This window comes from Lissotriton vulgaris, chromosome 4_1, assembly GCF_964263255.1.
Source record: "Lissotriton vulgaris chromosome 4_1, aLisVul1.2, whole genome shotgun sequence".
Taxonomy (NCBI): Eukaryota; Metazoa; Chordata; class Amphibia; order Caudata; family Salamandridae; genus Lissotriton; species Lissotriton vulgaris.
This window is the reverse complement of record NC_141691.1, coordinates 1,510,429,020-1,510,442,778: the sequence shown is the minus strand read 5'-3', so window position 1 is coordinate 1,510,442,778 and position 13,759 is coordinate 1,510,429,020. Positions and strand designations below refer to the sequence as shown.

General features: G+C 41.2%; 2 non-coding genes across 2 annotated transcripts; both read left to right on the top strand.

The window, feature by feature from the left end:
- The first annotated feature begins 9,703 nt into the window (after positions 1–9,703).
- Positions 9,704–9,829, top strand: LOC147724162 (U6atac minor spliceosomal RNA). The gene has a single exon (XR_015295392.1). It is a non-coding gene; the product is annotated as a U6atac minor spliceosomal RNA (small nuclear RNA).
- A 2,141-nt stretch (positions 9,830–11,970) lies between these two features.
- On the top strand, positions 11,971–12,096 carry LOC147724161 (U6atac minor spliceosomal RNA). Its single transcript, XR_015295391.1, has one exon. It is a non-coding gene; the product is annotated as a U6atac minor spliceosomal RNA (small nuclear RNA).
- Positions 12,097–13,759: the final 1,663 nt, after the last annotated feature.

Genomic DNA, 13,759 nt, shown 5'->3' with positions numbered 1-13,759 from the left:
CCAATCCTGATGACGGCATTTGTTGAAACTTCACCACTACGATTAGGTGGCAGTGAAGTACGAGATGAGAGCAACATCACCCAGGTACGACCTTCTGTGAGCATTGCTGATCCTGGCATCGATGATAGCAATCTTTCTCACGACTGCCCAGTTACAGCATTTTCAACCATGGTCGAACTTTCACCTGAAGCTGTAGACTGTTTTTTGCACATCTGTCTGAAGTAATGTTCTCCCCTGAACAGAAAGAATAACTTTTTAAGCAAAGCGGCACACAGCGTTCCCCTGAACTCTGAATTCGGCCTTCGGCTTTGATAAACAAAAGCTACTGAAAACATTTGGAACTATTTTCTCCCCTGAAAACGAAATTATTTTTTTCAAAATTCCAAAATATTTCCCCTTCTTTTCTGGCACATGTACTCTTGTTTAAGTAGAACTATTCTTAAAGAACAGAGCTTCTATTTTTAGTAATTCTAGAGACAAAATATTACCTCAGCCTCTAGCACACTTACAAGCAATTGCATTTATATGTGATGAAATAGTCTCGACCTTCTTTTCTGTATTAAGAGACATTTCATTTGTAATTTTCGCAAATCGTTCAGCTAAATATATATGCATCCTTTTTTTACTGAATGATTACACTGCTTGATAAACGTACAGTACCAATAATCTTTCGTGTATTTCGCATACACCATTTCAAATGCAAAAATGTATTTTGGGGTGGGTTGGAATACACATGCACCTTTACATGTTTACTTAGTTTTAGTAATGATGGACATTAGATCGTGGAGTGGGTATTGTGTTTTTATCTAGGAACCTGAATCAATATTGCTATTTTATGCCCTTGTACGGCTATAATCAATAATATCCATATAATGGCATAAGAATCAGGTCAATATTTTAGTAAATCGCCCTTGCAGTCCAAGGCACGGAAAAAGCCACTTCCTTAGATTCCTAGAAAGCACAACGAGTTCTTTTGACACACCAAACCAAACCTCCAGCAACCTGGGAGATCCCCACTTGCTTTGTTTTGATTTGTAATAGAACTTCTGCGAGCACTGTAAGAACGGCCAGTTCTTAGTGACATCTTTATTGACGTCTTATGTCCAAACCTTACGTCAAACTCGGCACCTTTCAGGTATAAATATACCAACGTTGCCTTAAGCAAAAACATGGTGGTGGTTTTGGAGCAGCTCTAATAAAAGAGAGAGGGACCCCAAGACCAAAGGGATAGGGTTCCACAATTGACACAAGTCAAAAAATAATTCCCTTTGGGCAAATTACCATAGACACATAGGTTCTTACAGACAAACAAATAGACTTACCAATATCAAATAGTAACAAGGAAGCAATGAAAACAATTAAAAAATCAATACAAGTGAAAACACTCTAATAAAAGTAAATCTTTGGACAATTTATTAACATACATTATATTTTGTTAAAAATTGGGAAACGCATACAGAACGAAACAATAATAAATAAATTCAACATTCCAATAAAAAGGAGCTACAGAAAAAGGACTAAATTCAAACAAAACGGTTATTTTGAATTTTCCTTAATTTCTTATTCCAGTTTCGCTCCTTGAGCATCAACGCGTTTCGGCGGTATAATTAGTATATGACCGCCTTCATCAGGGCATTTGTAATAATGTTTCCCAATGATTCTGAAAATTTAAATAGAACCAGTCTTAGTTGTACATAATAATCACAACAAATCAAATTATTAAAAAAAAACATAATGTATACACCTTACTCCATCTCTAAACATACATTAACATTGCTTCCAAATTACAAAAAACAAACAATAAATACATATAATAGCAGCCTCACATAGATCCAAGTAATGAACAGTGCATTTCAATTCATTTAATCAGATGGATGAATTACTCATGTTGACTATGTTTCATGTGACCTATATTGAATAGCTCTCAATGATTAAGGCCCCTGCACAGTGCTATAGTCGCAGAGCCAGTATTCTAAATCTGCATAGGTATATTCAGTAGGACACCATAAGGCCAATAGAATCTGTTTTTGGTACAGAGGTGGCTATTGAGACAACCATAATATATCACCTACCTCAGACAATAAGCATCACTCAATATATGATAAGGGGTGTTCTGCCTCCTTCTCACTTGCAGGAGATATTCGTCCAGCGAACTATCTTCTCAACGTATAAACACACAATATTCCTATGTATAATAGATAAACACCTCATTTAATATTCGCAGAGACCGACGTACTCAATAGATTAAGGTCAGGTTCACGTCATTTACATGTATCTTGACCAAATACCACACGCGGTACATACGTTAGACTCTAGTTGAGCTGTGGTTATATCAAACTTCACATTGGCCTAAATTTTAAAATATCTAAGGCAATTAGGCTAGATTGTTACAAAAGGCCCATACATTTTACCAATATCATACATGCTATTCAAGTCACTAAGGATTTACTCATTCTCTTCAAATAAGTGTTCCATAAGGTTATAGGCTGCACTCAGCTCAAACGTGCTTTCATTAATAATAACAGGGCTCACGTATGTACCCTAAGAGCGCCAAGAGAGTGGCCACATATTCAATGTTTGCCAAAAAAGAAACTATTTGCCTCCTACTTACTCGCTAAAATGGCTTAGGAGGACACAGCGAGATCATATCATAGTTTCATAAGTGGCATTGCTTCAAACGTGATAGCTGTAATCTATGAGTGAAAAAGAATACTGTTACGAACTGCCAGGAATACAAATATAAGCAGCTCATCCTAGTTTCTCTCTCTGTATACTTACAAAAAGTTAGGAATTGTATAAGCCCAACACGGGGTAAAATTGTGGTCATAGACATACACAAGGTGTGGATTCACAGATCAACTGGAGAAAGAGAAAAAACATTTCATAAATTACTACTAATCTATACTAATGTGAGCGCTAAATACTCTCTTCATCAAGAAAGAAAGAGGGGCTTACTTAAAAACGTTATGCGGTCCCAGGATACGGGAATCACCAATAACACGAGGTTCTAATCTCCGTGCCTTTCCTATAAGCCAAACAAACAAACGCGAATCGTGTCAGAGGCTAATTATATAGCTACGTTGCGTTACAATTGACTGACCAACATCAATTCCTTACTTTTTGGCTGATGATAAAAAGCGTACCGCGTGATACAATATGGTCCTCGTAGCGGCAAGCAACAGAAATGTGCCCGCAGTCAGTTTAAATACTCTTCTAAGACCAAGAAATTTGCCGTAATGCTAGTGACGTTTATGGATGTAATAGACAAAGAAAACGGGCTATCGGAGTGCCTGTAATGTTTCCGGGAGCAATAGATATAAATGACGGGTAACCGGAACGAGGGCACTAATAGGCTACTCACTTCCTCCCGGTGTTTAGGACATCGTTTTTTTCGACACGGTATATAACAAAAATAGACGGTGGACATTCAAAAGGGGCCACGACTATTCGACTCCTCCCAAATGCCACTGGGCACACATGACCCGCTACCGATATAGTTGCCTACATGCACTGCAAGGATGCGCAATGAGAATTCTTAAGCTCCAGTCAACCCGGTGTATAGAATATGTAGACTCCGGTACTCCGTAAGAATGCTCAAAAGTACCGCGATATTATTTACAAAAATAATGACCAACTAAGAGATAGATCTTAGCCATTTGGAGTACGGGCATATATGCATATTACCATATTTTGAGCATGATATACAAATAAAGTTTGATTACACCCAAATTAAATAGCCCACACTTGATATAATCACTAATATATATCGAGATGATATTTGCCAATCTTAGTAGTAAGAGACGGCACTGAACAGTCTGCTTATCACAGGATAATCTGTGCAATATAGAACATGAGTCATCCCATTATTTATATAGACTCAAGTACTAGATGAGAAAGCTAAAGATGTTAACGATTAACGCGGTCTTGTCTGCATTGCTCATATTAAAAGAAAAATATTTCAAACCAACAAGGGTTGATCATCATTTTGAGTGTGGAAATATATAACTATCAACCATACATCTTTGATATTTAAGTTTAGACATAATGTGTGTAATCTAAAAGGATTGTTTTGTCCTGCTCTCCCAGGACAAAACAAGACAAGACTCAACAGGAAGAGTCAACGAATAAGATCATATAGGTTAACAGCTCGTCAACAAAGAAGTCTATTAGATCAAGAAGTAAAAATAAGACTTGGATAAACAGCTCCAATAATACGGTCCCATTCTTCTCTTGAGTTAAGACCCCTTCTGACCGTGTCGAGGTAGGAGATATACCACTGTTCTCTCTCTTTTCTTCTGGGAACGATATTGCCACCTCTTTTACCTATCTTAATTTTTTCCAAAATAAACCAGCCAAAATCAGATTCTTTGTGTCCTTTCTCTAAAAAATGGGCAACAATTGGAGCAGTGATCTTTTTTGTCTTAATGGCTGATCTGTGTTCCTGAAACCTCGTGCGTGCCTCTCTACCTGTCTCTCCCACGTAGCAGAGGCCGCAGGGACACCTAAGTAAATAGATAACATTTTTGCTTTTACAGTTGTTATGGGTCTTACATTTTACTGTCATGGTGTTACATACAATTTCTGGCCCTACAATGCATTGAGCACAGATGTTACACATGCCACATCTAGTTGTTCCAGTCACCCTTGTACCATCAATTGTTCTTCTAAGCCATTTTAGCGAGTAAGTAGGAGGCTATTAGTTTCTTTTTTGGCAAACATTGAATATGTGGCCACTCTCTTGGCGCTCTTAGGGTACATACGTGAGCTCTGTTATTATTAATGAAAGCACGTTTGAGCTGAGTGCAGCCTATAACCTTATGGAACACTTATTTGAAGAGAATGAGTAAATCCTTAGTGACTTGAATAGCATGTATGATATTGGTAAAATGTATGGGCCTTTTATAACAACTTGGAGATCTAGCCTAATTGCCATAGATAATTTAAAATTTAGGCCAATGTGAAGTTTGATATAACCACAGCTCAACTAGAGTCTAACGTATGTACCGCGTGTGGTATTTGGTCAAGATACATGTAAATGACGTGAACCTGACCTTAATCTATTGAGGACGTCGGTCTCTGCGAATATTAAATGAGGTGTTTATCTATTATATATAGGAATATTGTGTGTTTATACGTTGAGAAGATAGTTCGCTGGACGAATATCTCCTGCAAGTGAGAAGGAGGCAGAACACCCCTTATCATATATTGAGTGATGCTTATTGTCTGAGGTAGGTGATATATAATGGTTGTCTCAATAGCCACCTCTGTACCAAAAACAGATACCATTGGCCTTATGGTGTCCTACTGAATATACCTATGCAGATTTAGAATACTGGCTCTGCGACTATAGCACTGTGCAGGGGCCTTAATCATTGAGAGCTATTCAATATAGGTCACATGAAACATAGTCAACATGAGTAATTCATCCATGTGATTAAATAAATTGAAATGCACTGTTCATTACTTGGATCTATGTGAGGCTGCTATTATATATATTTATTGTTTGTTTTTTGTAATTTGGAAGCAATGGTAATGTATGTTTAGAGATGTAGTAAGGTGTATACATTATGTTTTTTTTTTAAATAATATGATTTGTTGTGATTATTATGTACAACTAAGACTGGTTCTATTTAAATTTTCAGAATCATTGGGAAACATTATTACAATTGCCCTGATGAAGGCGGTCATATACTAACTATACCGCCGAAACGCGTCGATGCTCAAGGAGCGAAACTGGAATAAGAAATTAAGGAAAATTCAAAATAACCGTTTTGTTTGAATTTAGTCCTTTTTCCGTAGCTCCTTTTTATTGGAATGTTGAATTTATTTATTATTGTTTCGTCCTGTATGCGTTTCCCAATTTTTAACAAAATATAATGTATGTTAATAAATTGTCCAAAGATTTACTTTTATTAGAGTGTTTTCACTTGTATTGATTTTTTAACTGTTTTCATTGCTTCCTTGTTACTATTTGATATTGGTAAGCCTATTTGTTTGTCTGTAAGAACCTATGTGTCTATGGTAATTTGCCCAAAGGGAATTATTTTTTGACTTGGGTTTTGGAGCAGAGCAGCTATCTACTTGCCGAGAGCCCAGCTGATGCGAAACGCCCACGGACGCTGCCCCTCCTCTTTGACGTGCTGAGAAAGACGCTGTCTTGTCTCCTGCCGAGAAAATCCAGCTCTGGCGTTTCCAGCCTACCCTTGTGGGTGACTGGGATATCGAGTCCTGAAAGAGAGATACCAGACCTCCTACATTCTATTCCCAAGGTACAGTGCTGACTAAACTCTTAGAGAGAATTCTTGAATCAGATTCTTGGAAAAACCAACTTAACTTAAACTGCTACTTACTTACTCCTTCCCACGTATTAGGCTTAGGTCAGGTACACCGGGGTAGGCGTATTTAAGAAGCACCAGTTGAGCACGTTAGCCAATGTATATATGTATGTATATATTTTATCCATTTTAAAGTGTCTTATGGCTAAAAAACCATACCAATGCTTTTACAGTATTATTTCATAATACTCCTTTTACTGTACGTACTTTACTTTATATTAAGTATTGCAATTGTGGCAATTCATTTCTCTTGCATGAGAAGGAAGACTACTCAATAAATAATACCTTTTATTGAAAATGCCCGTCTCTATATTCTCTGCACTCTGGTGAAACTAAGAACGCACATTTGACTGAGTGAAATAGCTGTCAATTGTTTTCACACGACTCTAGAGATTTACTCTTATTCTGAGGGAGCAAAGTTGTCATGTTATATGGGTGTCGGAACCTGAATCCCTTCTTGTCTGAGCCAGGGAAGCTGATCCCTCCCTATTCATTCAAGAAAGTTTCCAGTGACCTCTGAGCTAGCTGGCGCAAACCTAAATTAAGTTTAACATAGTCAGTAGAGACCTAGATCACCTCAGTCCCACCTCTACTCTGCTGTTTATGTTATTCCAATGCGCAGAGCCTATTGGGAAAATAGGAACTACACTACAAGCTCAACCAGACTCAGATCCCACAGTACGTATGGGCATGAGGGGATTGAGGGTTGTCCCTTTGGTTGAGAATTCGGTGGCTGATTCTATGAGACAGAATTATCTGCAAGCATGGCAGGAATTTTTGAACTACGGTAATGAGTTTCCATTTCATGGGAGGTTGTCTGGGGAACAGTTTTTGTTGAGTTTTGTTTTGCACCTGATTGATAAGGGTCTTTCCCATACCACTATCTCTAGTAAACTGTCTAGCATTTCTTTTTATGGGCAGCTGCAGTGAGGGAGGGATCCTGTGGGGGGAGGGGTTTGGTGAAAAAGGTTCTGAAGGGATTTGGTAGGCAACAGTCTGGTTCTAAGCGGTTGCGACAGCCAGTGACTTTTGATTTGCTTCAGAAGATGTTGATTCAGTTGCCCTCTTGCTGCTACTATGCTTTTGAGTGTGCGAAATTTAGGTTGTGCTTTTTATGGTTATTTTTTGGGGCATTTCGGGCTTCAGAGCTCTTGGGTTTGAGGAACAGGGTCGGCATGACTAGTAATGAGGTCTTTGTGGAGGGTGATAGGTTGAGACTTTGGCTGAAAGCTTCTAAGACAGATCAGTTGGGCAGGGGAAAATGGGTTTTCTTGGGCAAGAGGGGTTTGGATTTCTGTTGCCCGATTCGGGAATGGAAAGTTTTCAGGGACTCTTCTAGTTTCACGCCTGGTGTCTTATTCTGTCATGCTGACGGGAGTCCAATTTCTAATGCCCAGTTGTTGGCTGTTTTCAGGAAGGCGTTGTTGCCTTTGGGGGAGAATCCTTTGCACTTTGGAACGCATTCCTTCCGTATTGGGGCGGCGACTGAGGCTGCCAGGTTGGGGTGGGACTGGTCAAAAATACGCAGAATTGGGAGATGGAGGTCGAAATGCTGCGAAAAGTATGTTCAGAAGTAGTCAATGTTCTTTGTCTCTTGTTAATACCTGTTTTTGTGCCTGGGTCCATTGCACAGGATTGTCAAAGGTAAAAGGACGACTTGGATTGTGGGACACTCCTTATTTAAATGGGCCGCAGTTTATGCAGAGCAGCAGATTTGTGGGAGATCGCTGGGACTCAACAGTGTTACACATGAGGTTTTCTGGCATGGTAAAGGGGAATGCGTTGGGGGGATTGTTTCCGTTGTTGTCTGAACTCTGCGTGGGAGGGGGGGCCCTCCAGATCTGCTGATACTCCACCTTGGTGAGAACGATCTGGTATCTTTATCTGACCTGACCTTGATAAAACTGATGAAGATGTGTCTGGCGGTCATCAAGGACACCTGGGTGAGCACCATGGTGATTTGGATGGAATTTATACCGCGGCTGAAATGGAGAGGAGCACGAAATCAAGCAGCTATGGCAAGAGCAAGGAGGAAACTGAATAGAGCTATGAGACTTTTTTGTACAGGGATTGGTGTACACGTTTTAGCTCACCCTCATTTACAGCTTACTGAACGGCACCTTTTCCTTGAGGATGGGGTCCACCTTTCTCAAATGGGGCAGTCTTTCTATTTACTGGAATTGCGGGATTTGATTGCTAAGATATTTGATGTTCCTCTGTGGTGCTCTAAGGGTCGGGTTTGGCTTCTTTTATTGGTGGGGCAGGAAAACTCTATTCGGTTTTCCTTGTTGGTGGGTTTTTATGGGGGTGGGCAGCCTGGAGCGGGTTGGTCCATCCTCAAAGGGCAGTTAAAGGAAAGGAAGGGGGTATCAACAAGAGTCAGTTGCTTCTGGGTTTGTTTGGGCTAACTTGGTGTGGGGTTTCCTCTTTAGTAAGGATGCTAAAATAAGCTGAAGGAATTTTTGGTTTATTAAATAATGAATTGAAAGATGTTTGATCAGAACTTTATTTGCACCTGTCTTAATAAAGTGGCCTTTCTTGCTAACAAAGAAGTTGTGGACCGTGAAGTACAGGGGAGGGTAGGGGGTCCCAGGATTAGACGGGCAAGGTTGGATTGGGATTAAATATTGGCCCGGGCATGCGCAAAAAAAACAGCCCACATTTGCATAATGCCTTCCCTCAAATCACTGCTTTCAGCGTAGTTTTACATAAAAAGGGGGGTAAAAAAATGCACTCATTAGTTTACACTAGTGAAACACACCTGAAAACAAGTGAGGCCACTTCTGCTCAGGCCCCTTGCCCGCCTTAGTGTGCCTACATTAGTGGGAGGCCCAGCGAAAGAAAAGGGGTGACACCTCTACCTGTTGCTGCTATACGGGAGTTAATGAATGCCCATTTACCTCCAGAAAGGCCACTCAGACACCCACTGGCCTACTGGTGGTATAGACGAACTACAGAGACACCGCCCAAATCGTCCCCCAGGTTGTTCAAAAGCAGTCCTCAGCTGGAACTCGGACCCGGCCAATTGCCCAAATGCCCCCGTTACCAATCCGACGCTGTAGACGGGTCCCATGTAAACGTGACATGGATCCCACCACCTGTGCTTATTATTTTGTTAAACTCTCGGGAGAAAGGTTCTAGTTTCCTTACACCTAAATTTGTTGAATTTGAATGTAGGCATCGGGGTTCAAGCCTCGGCGGGAGGGTCAACAGCCTAATATACTTTTCAAATCACTCAGTATAATCTCCGTGCCTTAATATAAATGTCTTTGTCTGCAATGTGACTGGGGCTCATGTAAAGCGCTAAAATTCCTTTGGGTCCAGTTCTCGCTATATAAAACTTCAAAATTATGTCCCAATATGAGCATGTGTCTATAGAAGGAGAGAAGGTTAGCACTCACCATGGCAGGGAAGGAAGGGTTCAGGTGGCCTTTACAACACATATACAGTTAAGGCACTGCCACTTACTTCATGGCGTTTAACCATGTTGTTGACAATATGAGCATACCGGGGCCCAAAACATTCAGTGCTCTTGGAAAGCACCTCAGCTCTGGCCAGAAGATGTGTTTTCTGCAACACATTTGAGCAACCCATGGAACCTCAGTTGGGCACGTTTACCTTCATGTGCAGTGCATATTGTTGGAGGACAAGCACTCAAATTCCTACAATGCATCTCCCTATGTTTACTTGCTGTACATCTTACGCAGTGGCTGCCTTGATATGCATACGTGTTCGCTAGGCAATTTCATTTAATGGATATAACCGATTCCAGTGGTGGAGGTTGTTTTTCTTTTTGCACAGTCATTCCAGTGTGCACATCCTAGAGCTACCTGCATGCTCAGTTTCCAGTCTCAGGGGCCCCCCAACTTTTTTTTCTTTCCGATCTACACCATTAACTTCTTTTAAAAAATCATTAAGAAATCATTTTGAAACTATAGGATGCAAGCGATAAGTTATCAAGTCACTAAAATGTCTTTTTCACAGAGATAACTTGTGGGGCTGGGCCCCCCGCTGGAGAAAGCTTAATCCACCAGGCATATGTTTCAAGATCTTTGAGTCATATTGCTTGTCCGGTCAATAATGCACCTGTGGCAGAGATGTATAATTTAGGAGTCGGATAGTGTACCTGCTGCGAACATTTGTGCATAGCTTGTAGTTTTTACAGTACTAGTGAGAAAGGTACGATGGAGTGTGCATGTTCTGCGGAAACGCCAAGTAATATTTTAGTGACATGGAATTTATACCGCGGCTGAAATGGAGAGGAGCACGAAATCAAGCAGCTATGGCAAGAGCAAGGAGGAAACTGAATAGAGCTATGAGACTTTTTTGTACAGGGATTGGTGTACACGTTTTAGCTCACCCTCATTTACAGCTTACTGAACGGCACCTTTTCCTTGAGGATGGGGTCCACCTTTCTCAAATGGGGCAGTCTTTCTATTTACTGGAATTGCGGGATTTGATTGCTAAGATATTTGATGTTCATCTGTGGTGCTCTAAGGGTCGGGTTTGGCTTCTTTTATTGGTGGGGCAGGAAAACTCTATTCGGTTTTCCTTGTTGGTGGGTTTTTATGGGGGTGGGCAGCCTGGAGCGGGTTGGTCCATCCTCAAAGGGCAGTTAAAGGAAAGGAAGGGGGTATCAACAAGAGTCAGTTGCTTCTGGGTTTGTTTGGGTTAACTTGGTGTGGGGTTTCCTCTTTAGTAAGGATGCTAAAATAAGCTGAAGGAATTTTTGGTTTATTAAATAATGAATTGAAAGATGTTTGATCAGAACTTTATTTGCACCTGTCTTAATAAAGTGGCCTTTCTTGCTAACCAAGAAGTTGTGGACAGTGAAGTACAGGGGAGGGTAGGGGGTCCCAGGATTAGACGGGCAAGGTTGGATTGGGATTAAATATCGGCCCGGGCATGCGCAAAAAAAACAGCCCACATTTGCATAATGCCTTCCCTCAAATCACTGCTTTCAGCGTAGTTTTACATAAAAAGGGGGGTAAAAAAATGCACTCATTAGTTTACACTAGTGAAACACACCTGAAAACAAGTGAGGCCACTTCTGCTCAGGCCCCTTGCCCGCCTTAGTGTGCCTACATTAGTGGGAGGCCCAGCGAAAGAAAAGGGGTGACACCTCTACCTGTTGCTGCTATACGGGAGTTCATGAATGCCCATTTACCTCCAGAAAGGCCACTCAGACACCCACTGGCCTACTGGTGGTATAGACGAACTACAGAGACACCGCCCAAATCGTCCCCCAGGTTGTTCAAAAGCAGTCCTCAGCTGGAACTCGGACCCGGCCAATTGCCCAAATGCCCCCGTTACCAATCCGACGCTGTAGACGGGTCCCATGTAAACGTGACATGGATCCCACCACCTGTGCTTATTATTTTGTTAAACTCTCGGGAGAAAGGTTCTAGTTTCCTTACACCTAAATTTGTTGAATTTGAATGTAGGCATTGGGGTTCAAGCCTCGGCGGGAGGGTCAACAGCCTAATATACTTTTCAAATCACTCAGTATAATCTCCGTGCCTTAATATAAATGTCTTTGTCTGCAATGTGACTGGGGCTCATGTAAAGCGCTAAAATTCCTTTGGGTCCAGTTCTCGCTATATAAAACTTCAAAATTATGTCCCAATATGAGCATGTGTCTATAGAAGGAGAGAAGGTTAGCACTCACCATGGCAGGGAAGGAAGGGTTCAGGTGGCCTTTACAACACATATACAGTTAAGGCACTGCCACTTACTTCATGGCGTTTAACCATGTTGTTGACAATATGAGCATACCGGGGCCCAAAACATTCAGTGCTCTTGGAAAGCACCTCAGCTCTGGCCAGAGGATGTGTTTTCTGCAACACATTTGAGCAACCCATGGAACCTCAGTTGGGCACGTTTACCTTCATGTGCAGTGCATATTGTTGGAGGACAAGCACTCAAATTCCTACAATGCATCTCCCTATGTTTACTTGCTGTACATCTTACGCAGTGGCTGCCTTGATATGCATACGTGTTCGCTAGGCAATTTCATTTAATGGATATAACCGATTCCAGTGGTGGAGTTTGTTTTTCTTTTTGCACAGTCATTCCAGTGTGCACATCCTAGAGCTACCTGCATGCTCAGTTTCCAGTCTCAGGGGCCCCCCAACTTTTTTTTCTTTCCGATCTACACCATTAACTTCTTTTAAGAAATCATTAAGAAATCATTTTGAAACTATAGGATGCAAGCGATAAGTTATCAAGTCACTAAAATGTCTTTTTCACAGAGATAACTTGTGGGGCTGCGCCCCCCGCTGGAGAAAGCTTAATCCACCAGGCATATGTTTCAAGATCTTTGAGTCATATTGCTTGTCCGGTCAATAATGCACCTGTGGCAGAGATGTATAATTTAGGAGTCGGATAGTGTACCTGCTGCGAACATTTGTGCATAGCTTGTAGTTTTTACAGTACTAGTGAGAAAGGTACGATGGAGTGTGCATGTTCTGCGGAAACGCCAAGTAATATTTTAGTGACATATTTATCTCCAAAGAAAAATCATATGCGAGTATTGTAAATTTGCAGCAGGCTCTCGCTGTGTGTGACAACTATGGTTTAAATAGGAAAAACGCAGTGCAGCCGAGTCATTACAACTTGCTGACTGGGCCAGGATTCAGGAGGGGCCACAGGTTGAGGTTAAGAGGCATGACTTTAAATAGCATTGAAAGTTGTATATGGATACGCGTGCTCGTGGTCTTCTTCCATGTACTAAAGGTGATATTCCTATTTCAATAGGAGAATGTGATTTATGGGCCCATTTTCACATGGTTGGGTTAATTTTTAGGAATAATCATTTGTAGCACATACCATGGCATTCGAGAGCATAGTTGGTGGATGGTGACAGATCTAGCTGAGGAGAAATCACTAAGCTAGTGATTCTTTTAATTTTATTATGTGACTGGGATTAACATGCCTTTTCCACTGACAGCTATGCAGCTTGGGGCCAGCTAGACAGACAGCACTGAAGTGGCTTTCCAGGTTCCCACTAAGCCGAATGCTATCTCACAAACTTGGTGGACGTGGTTTACCGGATGTTTGGACTGACCAAAATAGCAATTAATGAGGCCTGAACCTATTCATACCAGAGGTCTTTTCCCATAAGTATGGACCATTGCCCTACACAAACGACTAACACGGCCAGATCATGAACCAAAGCTTTCACTGTAGGGACCTGCATTTGACCTCATGGCCACAGGTTCAATGCCTGACAAGTTTCATTCAGCCTTGCATCCTACTGGGGGCGAAAAAATAGGTAAAATTGAATTGTGTAATCTGTTATTCAGCACCAAGATACTCGCATTTTATACACATCAAACTAGTTGTGGCCCAAGTATCTAGGTGTGTTGTTAATGTGCACCTTATTATGGAGGGATAAGTCTGTCGCCTACATCTTTGAAGTTCCA